Source organism: Miscanthus floridulus, chromosome 15 (genome assembly GCF_019320115.1).
Source record: "Miscanthus floridulus cultivar M001 chromosome 15, ASM1932011v1, whole genome shotgun sequence".
Taxonomy (NCBI): Eukaryota; Viridiplantae; Streptophyta; class Magnoliopsida; order Poales; family Poaceae; genus Miscanthus; species Miscanthus floridulus.
Window position 1 is genome coordinate 36,397,896 of NC_089594.1, and position 18,699 is coordinate 36,416,594.

The 18,699-nt window shown below is 42.9% G+C and overlaps 1 non-coding gene across 1 annotated transcript; it reads left to right on the forward strand.

The window, feature by feature from the left end:
- The first annotated feature begins 12,002 nt into the window (after positions 1 to 12,002).
- Positions 12,003 to 12,111, forward strand: LOC136509679 (small nucleolar RNA R71). The gene has a single exon (XR_010772430.1). It is a non-coding gene; the product is annotated as a small nucleolar RNA R71 (small nucleolar RNA).
- The last annotated feature ends 6,588 nt before the right edge of the window (positions 12,112 to 18,699 follow it).

Consider the following 18,699-nt stretch of genomic DNA (forward strand, 5'->3'; position numbering starts at 1 on the left):
GAATCATGCAGGCCATAATACAATAATAAGATCATGGGGCTAACACATCTTTCAACCTATCCCTACTTCAACGATCTCGTAATGTGAACTATTCGTGAAAGCGCTCGATATCGGCTAAAACAGCCGATTCAGGCACAACACACAGTTAAGGTCATGCCCTCTCAGGAACTGATCTACCAAATAATGATCCCCACTCCATAGTGCTAACAGTGGGGTGTGAGGCAGAATCACACAGGCCATGATAACGGGCCATGGAACAATTTTTGCTAGCCAATAGATCTACTCAGGATCAGACATGCCTTAACCGCATGCTATGCACGATCAAGATTGATATAAAACAGCCAATAAAACATAACTCATCGTTTAAAGTGCAGATTAGATCAGCTTAGATTAGCAAACGATGGGTTAAACAAGATATAAGGCTAATCTAGATCAATACCAATCGGGCGAAGTGATATTGCTGTAATTAAACAAACAAGGGAAGCAATAAGCAATATTGGTAACTTAATGAATCTATCTGAAGGAACGCCACCCTTAGATAGAGCCAATAACTTGACCTTAATCTGGTTCAAGCAGTGGAGGTTGACCAGATCGATGTAGCCTTACTTGAACTAGATAAGAATCGATAACTAACTTATACCAGAGTCGCAGTGGAGGTCGACCGGATCGATGCAGCCGTACGAACAGAGGTATAGGCCATGACGGTACTTATAGACAAGCAGTAGAGGTCGACCGGATCGATGCAGTCGTACTTGCTGAAGAACTCGCCGAGATCTACTCTACTCTACTCTACTCCTACTCCTAAGGGGTGGCTAGAGCCAAAAAAAAGTAAATAACTTGTATTAGATTGATTGTGTGTTTTTTTACAATAGCCGGGGTTTGATATTTATACCCGGGACCTACGCATGACTCCTATCTAAGCATGACTCATCACAATCTTTGGCCCTAGAGAAAACATTCCTAATTTAAGATAACTTGGACTCTAATCTTTCTCTTTTTGTATAGTCCAGCATGCTTTGTCCCGACACCGATCGTAGCATTTGTTGTTATTTGCCGGCGCTACTTGAAGAAAGCCAATTCCAGTGTTGCATTCGAATTAGCTAGTTCCGATCTGCATGCAATTGATTCCTTGATGACATGATCTTGGGAGCTTTCGAGTTCCAGCGACTCTTCTTCCAAATTTTGGTGTAAACACATGCCCCCAATTTTGGGATAAAAGTAATTTTATTCTAAAATTATCACGTCTGTACCCCCGATAGGTCCATAGTCAAGGGTAGGGAATCTTGATCTAGGGTCTACTGTTTGTCGCTGCCTATGTCAGCTCTTGAGCCCATGCTTCAAAACTTGTACGAGAGCATCATTGCTTCACGGGCACTTGGATTTATCTTTCTAGGCCGGCTATAAAATGTCTATCCGACCCTGGCGAGAGCAACTCAACAATTCAGCCATGCTTCTCTTCTATCTGCCTCCTAGAGTGCTCCTGACTCCGCCAGACCCTCCATGGTCTATCTTTTTGCTATGAAGATCTTGAGCGGTTAGAAGAATTCTTGTGCATAGGGTGATTGTGTCGCTCATCTTAGCACCTTGTCGAGCAAGAGAATCAGCTACTGCGGTTAGAAGAATCCTTGTGATATCGCCTGGGTCTTCTCTCCATGCTCGTAGAGCTGTTCTAGTGTTTGCAAGGGCTAAAATGTGTGGACACCTTCACCTTGTTTGCTCAATCAAATGCCCATTGGGAAAGCCACAAGCTTCTTTCCAGCAGTTTCCCAGTCACCGAGAAATCAGCTGGGCATCTGTTGGGTAGGCGAATTTTCCCCTTCTCTGTCATAATTTTATTAAAGGGCCGATGTGACTTGTTTTATGATAACTTTCAACCCCATGGGGATTCGAACTCCCTTCAATCGAAAGAAACCTTGGTGGGCTGATTGCTGGTCAATGTAAATCTTTTGTCTCCATCCCACGATATTATGTAACTTGGGGAAGCAATAAGTCCAAATCTAGTATCTCCTTGTTATCTAGCCCCTGAATTTCCGAAGCATCGATCCGTTTCCATATCTGATTTCAATTTCACACCCCCGGTGAAATCTATCTCCTCACCTTCCCGGGCTATATATACGGGCCACGGCTGGGGATCGTAAAACAACTCACTTCGTCTCAAACCTTCCGCATCCTTAGTACAGTTCCTGCTTTTCTATAGGTTTGAGATCCTAGAGAACAGCAAGAGGTTTGCTGAGGAGGCCCTCAATGGACCTGCATCATCGCATTAGCGCCTTCAGTGTCAGGAGGGTACAACTCATGATGCCCCCATTGCCTCGGGGGATAGGGCTGACCCCGTTCGGCCTTTAGGGTCCTCTTCATTAATAGCTCGTCGCTAGCTCCCTTGTTATCAAAGGAGGTGGATTGACAATGACGATTTGCTTGCCTCCATTGATCAGCATGGCCAGGGTCTCACTGAATGTCTCTCCCTCGTAGAATCAGCTCTGGCCATGGTTCGATGTTGATCACCTTCTAAGGCCGATTCGGGGGAGGATAGGTTGGCCAAGGCCGAGGCTAGAATCACAGGTGAGACATCTGTTATAACCTTAGCTTCCTTTCAATTTCATCCTCAAGATTCTGATCATCTCCCCTTTGATTCTTTTTAGATTTGTCTGCCCAACTAGAGAGCCTCCGATTGGCTGCAGAGCACATGGCGGGATTCGTCAACACTAGAGGCGTCGTCCTAGTGGTTCGCCTGCACGACATCCCAAACCATGTTAGGGAGGTCGCTTTGCATGGCATTCGCCATGGTGCCGCCATGGCGTTGGCTTCTGCGCAAGCCCATTCTGGCCACGAACTTTGGTTCCTTCCCCATGATTTTCTAGCCGTGGCGCACCCTGGGTATTATGAACACCTAATTGAGGATTTCTTCAGTGCTGCTAACTACGTAGCCTTTATCTCCTAGGCTGATGATATAGTAGCCAAAGTGTTTTCTGGCCCGTAGTTTGTAATAGGTGATATTAGCAAACAATTTCTCTGTCTTGAGTGATTTTTTCTTTTGTTTCGTACTTCATACTATATGCATCACTTCGTCCGTGTTTGCTTTGCTCCTGCGGGCGATACACATCGTACCGGCTTTTACCCCTTTGGGTTTATTTTCACACTAGAGGCGATACCCTTCTGGTATCGGCTATTAGAGCTAACAACCGAGCAAATTGGTTGTCAAGTATTAATCCAAATGCTAGGGTAATATTCCTTTAAATATTCCCCATTTGATTGCTCTGCCGAATTCTTCTTCTCCTTTAAGTGTTTCCAAAATATAAGTATTACCAGGCGCACAATGCTTGATCTGATAAGGTCCTTCCCAACTAGGTGACCATTTGCCGAACTTGCTGTCCTTTGACCCGATTGGCAATTTTACTCTCCAGACCAAATCTCTTTCAGAAAATTGCTCATTCTTGACCTTTTAATTGTAATATTTTGCAATCCTCAGTTTATGGGCTTCAATGTTTTTCAAGAGCTCGCAGTCGAAGGCAACTCAAGTCTTCTAAGTTATCCTTGACAAGATTCTTGTAGACTTCGGCTGATAAATCATTTGGCTCTTTTGCTCTTGGCCCTCAAGGGTAACCATCCCCAGCCTTCTCCAGAGTCTTATTGCCATTGATCATCATAAGTCCATCCTAGCTCAAATACCTGATGCTATTCAACAAAAGAAACAGGAACCATTGGCCAAAGTCAGAGAAGGTAGAGCCATCCAAAGTAGCCTCAAGAGCATTCCTAGATTAGCCGAAGAAGACAACAATAGATCACAGAAGCTGATGCTATTCGGCTAGAAGTGTTGAGAGCGATCAAGGATGTTCTAGACTCATAATTCGTATATCAACATATGTCTTTGCATAGAATCAATGACAACTTCACTTTCCGTTGTCTTACTGTGTTTTCCTTTGTTTTGGCTAAAGAACCAATTTTGAAAATAGGCGATTCTAGACTCTTGGTCTTAATCCTATTTAGGTCTGAAAACATGGCCTTTATTAAGAGAGCCCTTCGATCTTCTATCCTTAGTCATCCGGCACCGTATTCTCTTCGGTATTAGTGAGGTGACGTTTCGCCTCCTATTAATTGCGGTTTCCTTTTGCATGACCCGAGGCGCCCACTCCTTCATTCTGTGGCTTCAAATATAGACCGAGGGCTCCGGCCTTGAACACATCCGCACTTGCAATTGTTCCTATTTCTTTGCTTTTCTCCACCCTCGCAGAACTCTATAGCGGCCTTTCTCTCTTCCTATAGACTCGATCACTTTCTTGGCCAGCAAGGAGAACCGCGGCAAACGCGCAGTAGAGGAAGTCTCGGAGGAGAACATGCCGATGAGCCAGCGCCTCCGACGCATGAGGTAAGATTAACATCCTCTATTCATGATGATGATCTGTTCTGACTCGCCTATAGGTTCATCTTAAATGACAGTCTTTGTCTCCTCCCTAGGGCCGACAAGCCCTCTAACGCTGCATCTTCTGCACCGGCCTCGTCGTCGGATTCTTCTAACATGTATAACAGCGACCATGCCCGGCGCTTCTTCTGAGAATGGAGGCCGACCAAGGACCGCTATTCTGAGGCAATTTGGAAAAACAACCAGCTTGAGATCCATCTAGAGGTCTTCCAAGTGGACCTTAATGTGGCTGAGGAGGAGGCTAGTGCCGTTCGAGCACGGCTGGCTGAGTCTGATGCCATAGTGGTAGGTAAGATGAGTTCCATGAATGCTTTTATTCTAGTTTCCACTATCTTTGTCTTGATAGTTTTCTATGATCGCCAGCCCAGACGGTGCAGTTGGAGTCTCTCCAACTAGCGGCAAATGTGGCCGCAGATGCTATCAATGCTCGGGGTTCCCTCATCAATGCTCGCCTCCAAGATATCCTAGCCCGCGCTCAGTAGATCGCCCTCCACGATGTTCGTCACAGCGCATCGATGGCGCTAACCGCGGTGCAAGTCCAGACTAGGTATGACCTCCACGCCATGGAGGTTGGCTACCCGATTAGCGACGGCCCTAAGGGACATGAGGACCTGCTCAAAGAATTCATCGTTGCCATAGAGGCCGTTGTGGACATTTCATCCGCTCAGGATGTAGTGAACAAGGTCTTCGATTAGTTTGTACTTAGGGTAATCCGATGAACAAAGACTCCTATTCTTTTATGAATGTGTCTCAGTGCAATGACCTTGTGTATGACTATTTTTGTTTTTATTCTTTGCTCTGGAGGCGATACATATCGTATCGGCTTTCATGTCTTTTAAGTTTCTTCATTTTTTGAACTAGAGGCGATACCCTTCTGGCACCAGCCACTAGAGCCGACGACTAAACGAATCGGCTATCGAGTATTGATCAAATGTTAGGATAACATCCCTTTAAATATTTTTTGCCGCATAACTTTTCATACCAAAGGTTAATTGATCGATCGATCCAGAGCAAGCATCTCATTAAGTGCAACAAAACTTCGTTTAAGAAATCCATCAATTCTGATCCGCACTTAGGATTCCATTTAGCATTCATACGTCGGCCTAAACCCATACTCAGAACTAATGCTTATTTTTCTTTATTCCAATGGCCGATGTGAAGCCATGACTATTCACTAAAACAAACTCTCAGAGCCGATCGCTTGCATCGGCTGTTGCCTTTCATTGCTGATCTTGATGAAGCCTCCATCCCATAACTTGCCAGAAAAGCATTCGAGGTCTCCTAGTTCCTAGAAGACCGGATCGGCTGTTGCGATGCTCACAGACTCATCAGCGCGAACCAGTTTGACATCATCTCCATGCCATTGAATCAAACACTGATGCATGGTTGATGGTACACAATAGTTCACATGAATCCAATCACAACCAAGGAGCAAACTGTACGACCCTTGTCCATCGATGACGAAGAATGTGGTGAGCAGAGTCTTACTCCCAATTATTAATTCAACATTTATTGCCCCCTAGGTATTAGATGCATTACCTCTAAAATCCTTAAGCATCATGTTAGTCTCCATCAGATCTCCTGGTCCTTTGCCAAGTTTACGAAAAGTGGTGTAAGGCATAAGATTGATAGAAGCACCTCCATCCACCAACATCTTGTTCATCGGCTTTCCATCAACAAAACCTTTCATATATAAAGCTTTTAAGTGCCAATGCTTGACTGGCTTATCAAATATTGCTTGTTGTACAACCGTCAATTTGGCAACTATCTCCTTATACTCTAATTCATTGAAATCGGAATAAACTTCTTGATCTGCCGGAGCTCTGAATTCTGATGGCAACAGAAAAGCCATTTGGATATTAGCCAACGGTTGCTTTCTATCGGCTGTTTGCTTAGTACGCCATACTTGAGGTTTACCGGATGCCTGAGCCTGTTCCAACTCTTTATTCCTTAGGCATTGCACCCTTCTCTTCTGGCTTCTTGCCAAACCTCCTGGACACCATTGGCCTTCCTACCAAATATATTTTTTCTCATTGCTTTCTTCTTCATAATCAGCCCAGTCTTGGTCAACAACTCTTTTTCCCAGCCGATTATGAACACTTCCATTTTTTAAGCACCGATCCATGTTATTATGATGATATACATCTTGAGCATGGGTAGACTGATGGTTGGTTTGAGATTGCCTAAACTCCCAATATTGATTGCTGCATTCTAGACAGTCATGTCTGGTAGGCAACTTCAAACCTTCATTCCAGCAATGTCTAAAGAAAGGACAATTCCAATGTGATTCGGCTTGTTTCCTTTCATACCTCTCCTTTCCCAGTTGACGCTGGTATTCTTGATTTTTTAACCAACGCTGATAATCCTTTTCCTTCTACCGCAGCCACTTACTCAACAGGATCCGAGATGTAACTCGCGGCTTTGTCGCCCCATCTTTTGACATTTCCCCCTACTCACATCGGCTCTTTTGCTTAGCGCGACGTCTTCTAATCTCTCTGTACTCGCCAGCCGATATTTGCATCTTGGGATCGACTATTCTAGCTTCTCTTGATTTGATTGATGTTAGGACCTTAGTCTTTCCTTTGAGCAACCTGGCATCAACCATGTTTTGATCTCCTAGGAAAGGGTTATCATCAACTTTCATTTTATGAGGCGTATCAAATTTGAGCCTCCCTTGCTGAATAGCCCTCTGTATATGCTGCCGAAAAATCCTACATTCATTAGTTGAATGAGAAGTAGCATTATGGAACTTGTAGAACTTCTTATTCTTCAACTGATCAGGGGGCAACATAACATGATTATCGAGCAACTTGATATGCCCCTTCTCAAGAAAGAAATCGAAGAGCTTGTCTGATTTTGTGACATCAAAGTCATAGCTCTCCTCGACTCCTCTTCCCCAAGGATTTGACACCATTACTGTCTTTTTGCCCTAATTCCATTCAGCCACAGCAACCTCTTCTTCTTCATCTTCATAGCTGTCATCGACTGAGTATGGATTATAAGCTTCAGCCACTGTGGTACTCTTCTAGAATCGGGTATCTCTGCGCATACTCTGGAATTGGCTATTGAGCTTTGCCACTCGTTGAGCCAATTGACCCAAATTATCAAATTCTTGTCCTAGCAGGTTCTCTTTCCACATTGGCATCATTCCTTGAATGGCTAAAGCAGCTAGTTGATCATCAGCCAAGTTTAAGGAGAAGCATAAGTTCCTAGTTTCTCAGAACCTCTGAAGAAACTCAGTGCCCGATTCGTTAGTCTTCTGTCTTATAGTTGTCAGATCGGTAATCTTCTTTTCTCCAGTCCTAGTATAAAAATATGTATGAAATTTCTTCTCGAGGTCAGCCTAGTTGGTAATGGAGTTGACTGACAATGATGAAAACCAAGTGAAGGCTAGCCCTGATAGGGACAAGGAGAAGAAATGAACTGGATGGGCATCCTCAACTGACATCTCACCCAATTGCATAAGATACCGACTGACATGTTCTATCATGCTTATACTGTCTTGGCTAGTGAACTTAGTGAACTTTGGGAGCCTATAATTTGTGGAAAGAGCGACCAAATCATACCATTCTGGATATGGGCGTTTGTGCAAGAAGGTCAGCCCTTTTGGCTTCAGACCGAACTGATTCTTCATCATCTCGGTCACCTTTAGCAACAACTCGTCAGCATGTGAATTTGGATTCCTTTGTACTTGCTGACCCATATGTGGATTAAAATCCCGTGTGCCTTGATACCCTAGATTTGGAATCATGTGAAGGTTGTTATAATCTGTTGCATAGTGATACCCTTGTGGAATCTCTATCTGCTGGGTCCTTTGCTAGCTTGCTGCTTGAAGTCTCTAATTGTAGACATGAGGATCTATATCTCTATGGATCCTTTGAATTGATGGTGCTATTTTTTGAGCCGAGGATGGTATGTGGCCTGATGTGCCAAAATTGATCACCTAGTTCTGAGCTTGCCCCGCCGGCTGTTGCACATGCTGTACTGATGGTCCAGGATTATACTGTATCTGATTTATATTAGTACTTTGAGCTTGTTTAGATGAACCCTGAACTGCCTGGACATCACCATTACCAGCTGGTGCTGCTTCTTGATGGTGGGTACTGACTTGATTAGTCCCTTGGGTCGACAAATCTAGAATGTTGTAATAGACCGGCCCACTTTGACCAACTAGAAATCCATGAATCGCCTCTTTCATGGCGTTGTGGAATGTGTCCAAGAAAGCTTCATTATGGCTTGATATGGCATCACGAGCAGATTTGTCTACAACTTCCATAAAGAAACACCTATCTTCAGCTTCAGCTTCAGCTGTATCTGTCTGCCCGTGTAATAGAACTCTTGGTAGTGGAATTTTCTAAACAATTGTGTTGTCACGTGTTTTGGTGTAGGACAACAAACATTTGCTCTGAAATTCTTCTGTAGCTTTGCCGATGACATCTTTATCTCCATCAGGTAGATCTTCATAATGTACCATAAGGATGTCATTGTTGTTGTGAACCGCCATGACGATTGTGGTGTCCCAATAAGCATGCCAGAAACGTGTGTCGACACGGAAAATTTGTCCCGTGCTGAGGGCACACGAGCAAGCCGGAAGGGTCCTCTCGATGGAGCTAGAGATCCGCCTAGCTTCAGCACAGGGATGGTCAATCCTGCGCACTGCTCCAGAGACGTGCCAGTCAATTTGACCCTGCAATTGACAAGAAGAGAAAGTTTATCAGTAATTTAGGGTGGAACGTGTCGGTGTTGCCAAACAGTCCTGAATGTGCGGCTCTGAGAGCCGATATGAAAGGAGATCGACTAAATAGTCGATTCCAGCAAATTCATAAGAATAAATCAATTAAAGCTCATGTGGTTGTGTAAGAAGGATCGGTTATCATTCAGGATTAATATCATTATTTAGACAAACATTGGTCAATGGCAATAAGATGTCAATAATAATTAGTTTATACTAAGCCAATGACTGCAAGTAACCGAACCTCTTTTATATAAAAGAAATAGCTCATCATCATTCAACCATTTAATAAAGATAAATCTAATGAGCATATTAGATCTCATCTATCGCTATGACTAGTGGGGCAAGAGGCAGAATCATGCTGGCCGTAGAAACAACAATAGACATGGTGACCCTAACTTATTACTAATATCAGTGGGGCATGAGGCAGAATCATGCAGGCCATAATACATTAATAAGATCATGGGGCTAACCCATCTTTCAACCTATCCCTACTTCAACGATCTCGTAATGTGAACTGTTCGTGAAAGCGCTCGATATCGGCTAAAACAGCCGATTCAGGCATAACGCACAGTTAAGGCCATGCCCTCTCAGGAATAGATCTACCAAATAACGATCCCCACTCTACGGTGCTAATAGTGGGGTGTGAGGTAGAATCACACAGGCCATGATAATAGGCCATGGAACAGTTTTCACTAGCTAATAGATCTACTCAAGATCAGACATGCCTTAACCACACGCTATGCACGATCAAGATTGATATAAAACAGCCGATAAAACATAACTCATCGTTTAAAGTGTAGATAAGATCAGCTTAGATTAGCAAATGATGGGTTAAACAAGATATAAGGCCGATCTAGATCAATCCCAATCGGGCGAAGTGATATTGCAGTAATTAAACAAACAGTGGAAGTAATAAGCAATATCGGTAACTTAATGAATCTATCCAAAGGAACGCCACCCTTAGATAGACCCGATAACTTAACCTTAATCTAGTTCAAGTAGTGGAGGTCGACCAGATCGATGAAGCCTTACTTGAACTAGACAACTATTGATAACTAACTTATAACAGAGTCATAGTGGAGGTCGACCGGATTGATGCATCTGTATGAACAGAGGTATAAGCCATGATGGTACTTACAGACAAGCAGTGGAGGTTGACCGGATCGATGTAGCTGTACTTGCTGAAGAACTCGCCGAGATCTACTCTACTCCTACTCCTAAGGGGTGGCCAGAGCCAAAAAAGTAAATAACTTTTATTGGATTGATTGTGTATTTTTTTACAATAGCCGGGGTTTGATATTTATACCCGGGACCTACGCATGACTCCTATCTAAGCACAACTCATCACAATCTTTGGCCCTAGAGAAAACATTCCTAATTTAAGATAACTTGGACTCTAATCTTTCCCTTTTTGTAGAGTCCAGCATGCTTTGTCCTGGCACTGATCGTAGCCTTTGTCGTTATCTACCGGTGCTACTTGAAGAAAGCCAATTCTAGTATTGCATTCGAATCAGCTGGTTTCGATCTGCATGCAATTGATTCCTTGATGACATGATCTTGGGAGCTTTCGAGTCCCAGCGACTCTTCTTCCAAATTTTGGCGTAAACACTAGGAGATTGCATGATGTGGTTCTTTAAAGAGAACTTCTCCTTTTTATCCTTGATCATGAAACAGATCTTGGCACTGTCCGCATAGATTATGGCTTTTGCGGTGCTCAAGAAAGGTCAGCCTAGGTTGATGGGTGCCTTTTTATCTCCACCTGTTTCCAAAACCACAAAGTTTATGGGAACATATGATTGTCCCACTCGGATGATGGCATCTTCAAGAACTCCCTTGGTGTAGCAGAGTGACTGATCTGCAAGCTACAAACGCATATTTGTGTACAACAAAGGATCTCCTAAAATTTTCTCATAAATTACCTTAGGCATGATGTTGACACTTACTCCAAAGTCACAGACAGCTTCTCGAAAGATATGAGGCCCAATGGCGATAGAGATGATAGGTCTCCCTGGATCACCTTTATTGTCAGGCAAGCAGTAATCTATCCACCTTCCCTCTGATGGTTGCGTGTAGTAGAAAGCTGCATTGTGAACATCGACAAGATTTGTAGTTTCTAGATCTTCTGGCTGCCCCAGAATCTTACCTTTGTCAGACAGAGGAACAACAGCTGCCAGCTGAGCTATTTGTGATTCTATCATTTTATTAAAACTATGCTGGTTCTTAATGGCAGAAGCAAAGCTATCCATTCTGTTACTTATATTTTCTAATATTTTATCATTGGTAGCTACCTTCTTAGATAATCCTTCCATAAGTCTAGATTGGCTAGCAATTAATTCTCTTAAGGGTGGTTGATTGAAGTTATTATAATTATTACCTTGAGGGTTACCTTGGTTGTTACCTTGGTAGTTTGGCCTCTATTGTTGGTTCCATCCTTGTTTCTATTGAGGATGATAGTAGTTGTTGTTAACAAAGTTCACATCCTCTTGGGTTTTAGGACACCTATTCCCTGAATGCCCAGTGTTGCCACATACTTCACACGTCATGCGTGAATCATGAATGTGCATGACTTCTTGCTTTTCATTAGCTCAGTCTTTGAGCTTCTTCATCAGTAGGTCAATCTTGGCAGATAGCATGACTACCTCCTTGAGTTGATGCATACCTCCACCTCTCTTGCGGGTCTAAACACATTCTTCATTCTAGCCTTGGTTGGAGGGCATCTTCTCCACAAGAGTGGTCGCAGCTGGAAGTGTAAGTGACAAGAATGCACCTCCAGTAGCAGCATCCATGGTCTCACAGGTACTATTGGTCAACCCATGGTAGAATGTCTACATGAATAATCAATTCTCCATCCCATGATGAGGACATTCTGATATATAGTCTTAAAAGCATTCCTATGCCTCAGGGACAGATTCATCATGTTGTTGTTGAAAACTTGAAAGTCTCCCACGCAGAGCATTGGTCTTGCCCATGGGAAAGAAGTTTGCTAGGAAGGTAGTGGAGAAATTATCCCATGTGGTATTTCTATCTTTGGTGTCGTAGAACCACTGCTTCGCCTTCCCCAAAAGTGAAAATGGGAAGAGGCGAAGTAGTATGGCGTCCTTGGTTACTCCCTTGATGGTGAAAGTGCTGCAGATCTCCAGAAAGTGTTGGAGATGTGCACTCGCACCATATTGATGAGTGCCGGCTTGAGCTCGAATCCATTGTCTCCAACATTGACATTAGGTCTAGTACAGATGTTAGCAATGGTTGGAGCAGAAAATTCGTAGAGAGTCCTATCATCCATGGCTTCAAATTCTGGTGTTAAGCTTTGCCTTATTTGGTTGTCTTCCGACTCTAAAGCTAAAACTTTCTTGAGTTTAGCCTTAATTCTCTTAAGTAGTGCTTCTGGATCATCAACATAGTTTGTCAGAAGACCCAAACCGGTCATACATTACCCTGCATGAAATACGCAAGTAGACAAAACAAGGGTAATCTTGCTTGAGCAGGGGTCAATGGTTATTTTGATCACATCAATAAGTATAAGTTTATCAATACTTCCTTTGTCTAGCTACCTTGCCCGGCAATGGCACCAGAAATGCTTGTTGGTATTTATTAACTTGTCACTTATTTTAACAAACACCTATTAATTACCTACATCTCCTAACATTACTTTACTAGGTTGTCATCCCTAGTGATGGTGCCAGAGATGCTTGTTGGTGCTATGTAGCATCACTACTAGAATGATACTAAGTAGTTCTTTATCATCTTATGTGACTAGAAAGAATATATAAATATGAATGAAAAAGGATCTGCAAGCGCACAGATAATATACCATTGTAGCACTTCACCTGAGAGTATTCCAGGTATCATTATTTATATTTTTACCACAGGGAAGGTCTAGCATGGACAAGTATTGATAACTTATACTATTGATGGAGAAGTAAACCATAACCAATATTCTACTCATAACAGGCATAAGTCATAAGATAAGATATATATATAATAAGTATTGATCAATGATAATGATAAATAACTCAGAGTACTCCTTTTTATGGCATTAGCATGGTCAGGTAGAATATTAGAGGAATAATTCGTAAGTCATCCTTAATTATAAGTCAAAGCATACATTGATTAGTGCAATTACACCTAGTAATCATGGCTAAGATCATCTTCATATCTACACATAAGGGATATTACTTAGGGAGATTAAGAAAAGAGCTTGTCCCCCTTCGTAATCAGACCCTATGTGCTACCTACATCAGGGAGTGGACTACAAAGGACTCAAAGGGAGTGTCACATCTGCGATCTACTACATGACCTAGAATATAGGGTGTATTCGTAGGTAAACAATGTATAAGCATCGTGCTTACACAATGTCGACCACCCACCCATGGTACCTTAGAGTGAGCGCTATACGAACTTATGCATGCACATGATGATAATCCAACTATACTAAGCATATAATCAAAGTAGACAATGAACATTATAAGGAAGAACATGAATAACATGAATACTAATATTGTCATAACAATTGTAGCAAGCATATAAAAATAATGGAGATACAAAAGAGAGGTGGTACAAAGATTATACCGAACCACTCTCTTGACATGATTAGGAATCCAAGCGAAGCCTGCTTGCCTCCCTCTAGACCTAGCCTAACTAGCTTAGCCCTAGAATATACTAAAGCTTTGAGGATGATTAGGGTTTCTATCTTCTCAAATGACTTGATGACTAGGGTTATGCCTGGTGGAGAGGCAGGGGCTAGATTATATAGCCCTGAGCGTCCAACGTTAGCCCTTGGATCAAACCGATTTAAGCAATGGCCTAGATGCATCCTCAAAGGTGGTGGGAGACCGACATATGAAGCTGGCTAAAAGGTGGGCCCATGGAGGGCTAGGCAGCCCCACATGTCATCCCCTTGCTCTCTGCTTCGGTGACATGGCTTCTGGAGTGTTCTAGAGTCTTCCCACGTAGGTACCGCATCGAAACTTTGTATTTTCCTTTGATGATTAGGTCCTCCTTGGTGCTTTTCTGATTAAACCCTGCTGGAAACACAGATTCACCAAAACTCATGGAATTTATTAGTTTAAACCCCTAGACCTTTGTTGGTGATCTCAATTGTGCCCTTATACATGTTTTATTGACGGTTTATAATGATGTTAACTACCGTCAACACTTAGTAATATCCCTTATGTGTAGATATGAAGTTGATCTTAGCCATGATTACTAGGTGTAATTGCACTAACCAATGTTTGCTTTGACTTGTAATTAAGAATGACTTAGGAATTGTTCCTCTAATATTCTACTTAACAATGCTAATGCCATAGAAAGGAGAACTTTGAGTGATCAATGATTAGTTATTATGCACTATTGATATATACATTTACCTCTTGACTTACCCCTGTTGTGAGTAGAATATTGGTTATGGTTTACTTCTCCATCAATAGTATAAGTTATCAATACATGTCCATGCCAGACCTTCCCTATGGTAAAAATATAAATAACGATACCTAAAATAATCTCGGGTGAAGTGCTATAATGGTATATTATCTGTGCGCTTGTAGATCCCTTATATATATATTCTTCCTAGTCACATAAAATTTTAAAGAGCTACTTAGTATTATTGTAGTAGTAATGCTAAGTAGTACTATCGACACGAAATTTTCGTCCTGTGCTGAGGACACATGCAGCAAGCCGGAAGGGTCCGCTCGATGGAGCAGATCCGCCTAGCTTCAGCGCAGGGATGGTCGATCCTGCGCGTTCCTCCTAAGGCGTGCCAGTAAATTGGACCCTGCAATTGACAATGAGAGAAAGTTCATCAGTAATTAAGGGTGGAACTTGCCGGGGTTGCCAGACAGTCCCGAATGTGTGGCTATGAAAGTCGATATGAAAGGGGATCGACTAAATAGTCGATTCCAGCATATTCATGAGAATAAATCAGTTAAAGCTCGTGGGGATGTGTAAGAAGAATCGGTTATCATTCAGGATAAGTATCGTTATTTGAGCAAATATGAATCAATGGCAATAAGATGTCAATAATAATCGATCCATGCTGAGCCAATGATTACAAGTAACCGAACCCCTTTTCATATAAAGAAACAATTCAACGCCATTTAACTATTTGATAAAGATAAATCTAATGAACATGTTAGATCTCATCTATTGCTATGACCAGTGGGGCATGAGGCAGAATCATGCAGGCCGTAGAAATAACAATAAGTTCGATGACCCTAACTCATTACTAATATCAGTGGGGCATGAGGCAGAATCATGCAGGCCATAATACAATAATAGGATCATGGGGCTAACATATCTTTCAACCTATCTTTACTTCAACGGTCTCGTGATGTGAACTGCTCGTGACAGCACTCGATATCGGCTAAAACAGCTGATTCAGGCATAGCGCACAGTTAAAGTCATGCCTTATCAGGAATAGATCTACCAGATAACGGTCCCCACTCCATGGTGCTAACAGTGGGGTGTGAGGCAGAATCACACAGGCCATGATAACGGGCCATGGAACGGTTCTCGCTAACCAATAAACCTACTCAAGACGCAACACGCCTTAACCGCACGCTATGCACGATCAGGATTGACATAAAACAGCCAATAAAACATAACTCATCATTTAAGGTGTGGAGTAAATCAATTTAAGGTTAGCAAATGATGGGCTATACAAGATATAAGGCCGATTTAGATCAATCCCAATCGGGCAGAGTGATATTGCTGGAATTAGATAAACAATGAAAGCAATAAGCAATATCGGTAACTTAATGAATCTACCAAAGACTGCCATTCCAAGGTAGAGCCGATAACTTGACCTTGATCTAATTCAAGCAGGGGGGTGTGAGGCAGAATCACACAGGCCATACTTGAATTAGACAAGAGTCGATAACTAGCTTATACCAGAGCCGCAGTGGGGTCGATCGGATCGATGTAGCCATACGAACAGAGGTATAAATCATGACAGTACTTACAACAAGCAGTGGAGGTCGACCAGATCGATGCAGCCGTACTTGCCGAAGAATTCGCCAAGATCTACTCTACTCCTACTCCTAAGGGGTGACCGGAGCCGAAAAAGTAATTGACTTGTATTTGATTGATTGGTTGTCTTTTTACAATAGCTGGGGTTTGGTATTTATACCCGGGCCTTGTGCATGACTCCTGCCTAAGCATGACTTATTACAATTTTTGACTCTAAAGAAAACATTCCTAATTTAAGATAACTTGGACTATAATCTTTCCCTTTTTGTAGAGTCCGACATGCTTCGTCCTGACGTCGAGTCATAGTCTTCGTCGTTATCCGCTGGCGATATCTGGAGAAAGCCGATTCTAAGTTTTGCATCCGAATTAGCTGGTTCCGATCTGCACGCAATTGATTCCTTGACAACATGATCTTGGGAGCTTTCGAGTCCCTGCAACTCTTCTTCCAAATTTTGGTGTAAACACATGCCCCCCAATTCTGGGATAAAAGTATTTTTTTCCAAAATTATCATATCTGTATCCTTGATTGGTCCACAGTCACGGGTAGAGAACCTTGATCTGGGGTCCATTGTTTGTCGCTGCTTGCATCCACTCTTGAGCCCATGCCTTGAAACTTTTTGCAAAAGCGTCACTGCTTCATGGGCACTTGGATTCATCTTCCTGGGCCGGCTATAAAATGCCTATCCGACCCTGCGAGAGCAACTCAACAATTCAGCCATGTTTCTCTTCTACCTACCTCCTCGAGTGCTCTCGACTCCGCTGGACCCTCCATGGTCTATTGTTCTACTATGAAGATCTTGAGCGGTTAGAAGAATTCTTGTGCATAGGGTGATTGTCTCGCTCATTCTAGCGCCTTGACGAGCAAGAGAATCAGCTACTGCGGCTAGAAGAAATCTTATGACATCACCTGTGTCTTCTCACCATGCTCGCAGAGCTGTTCTAGTGTTTGTAAGGGCTAAAATGTGTGGACACCTTTCCCTTGTCTGCCCCACTAAACGCCCACCGGGAAAGCCACAGGCTTCTTTCCCATAGTTTCTCAATTTACCAAGAAATCGGCTAAGCACATGCTAGGCGGGCGATTTTTCCTCTCCACGGGCATAATTTTATGAATGGGCTGATGTCGATTCATTTCATGACAACCTTCGGCCTTGTGGGGGCCCAGACTTCCTTCAATCCAAAGAAACCTTGATGAAGAAGCCTTGACAGGTTGATCTCTGGTCAATGTAAAATCTTCGAATCTGTTTCATGATATTTTGTAATTCGGGGAAGCAATAAATTTGAATCAGTTATCTCTTTTGTTATCCGTCCCCTGAATTCCTGGAGTGTTGTTCCGCTTCTATTTCTGATTCCAAATTCACACCCCCGACAAAATCTATCTTCTTGCCTTCCTAGGCTATATATATATATACGGGCCATGGCTGTGGCTCGAACAACAACTCACTTTGTCTCAAACTTTCTACACCTTTAGTATAGCTTCTGTTCTTCTATAGGTTTGAGATCATGGAGAATGGCAAGAGGTCCGCTGAGGAGGTCTTCAATGGATCTGCATCATTGCGCCAGCGCATCCACCATCAAGAGGGTGCAACGTGTGATGCTTCCGTCATCCTAGAGCAAAGGGCCGACTCTACTCAGTCCTTGGGGCCATCCTCATCACCAATTTGTCATCCGCTCCCCTGTTACCTGAGGAGGTTGAGAGATAACGACAACCTGATTACTGCTATTGATCGGACTGGTGAGAAACTTGCCGACTGTCTTTCTATTACGGAGTCGGCTCAGACCATAATTCAAGGCTGATTGCCTCCTGAGGCCAACCCAGTGCAGGAGAGGCTGGCCAAGGCTGAAGCTAGAATTGCTGGTGAGACATTTACCATTATTTTCTGTTTTTTCTTCAACTTTTATTCCCCGAGATCTTGCTCACCTCCTCTTCAAATCCTTTAGATCTATCAGCTCAGCTGGAAAGCCTTTGTTTGGCTGCGGACCATGCGGCAGGATTTGTCAATGCCAGGGGTGCCGCTCTAGTGGTTCATTTGCATGACATCCCGTACCATGTCAGGGAAGTCGCTCTTCACAGCATTCGTCATGGGGCTGCCATGGCGTTGGATGCTGTGCAAGTTCACTCCGGCCATGATCTTCGGCTTCTTCCTCATGGAGCTCTAGTTACCGGATACCTCGGGGGTTATGAGCGACTAGTTGAGGATTTCTTTGACACCGCCAATTCTGTAGCTCTGACTTCCCAAGCCGATGATATAGTAAACAAAGTGTTTTCTGATTTATAGCTTGTAATGAGTAATATCAGTGAACAACTCTTTCATCTTCAATGATTTTTACTTCATCCCTTACTTTGTTTGTACTTGCCTTGCTCCTGCAAGCGATACACGTCGTATCGGTTTTTATCCTTCTGGGTTTACCTTCGCACCAGAAGCAATACTTTTCTCATATCGGCCATTAGAACCAATAGCTTAGCAGCTTGGTTGTCAAGTGTTAATCCAAATTGTTAGGGTAATATTCCTTTAAATATTCCCTATTTGATTGCTCTGCTGAATCTTCTTCTCCTTTCAGTGTTTCCAAAACATAAATATCA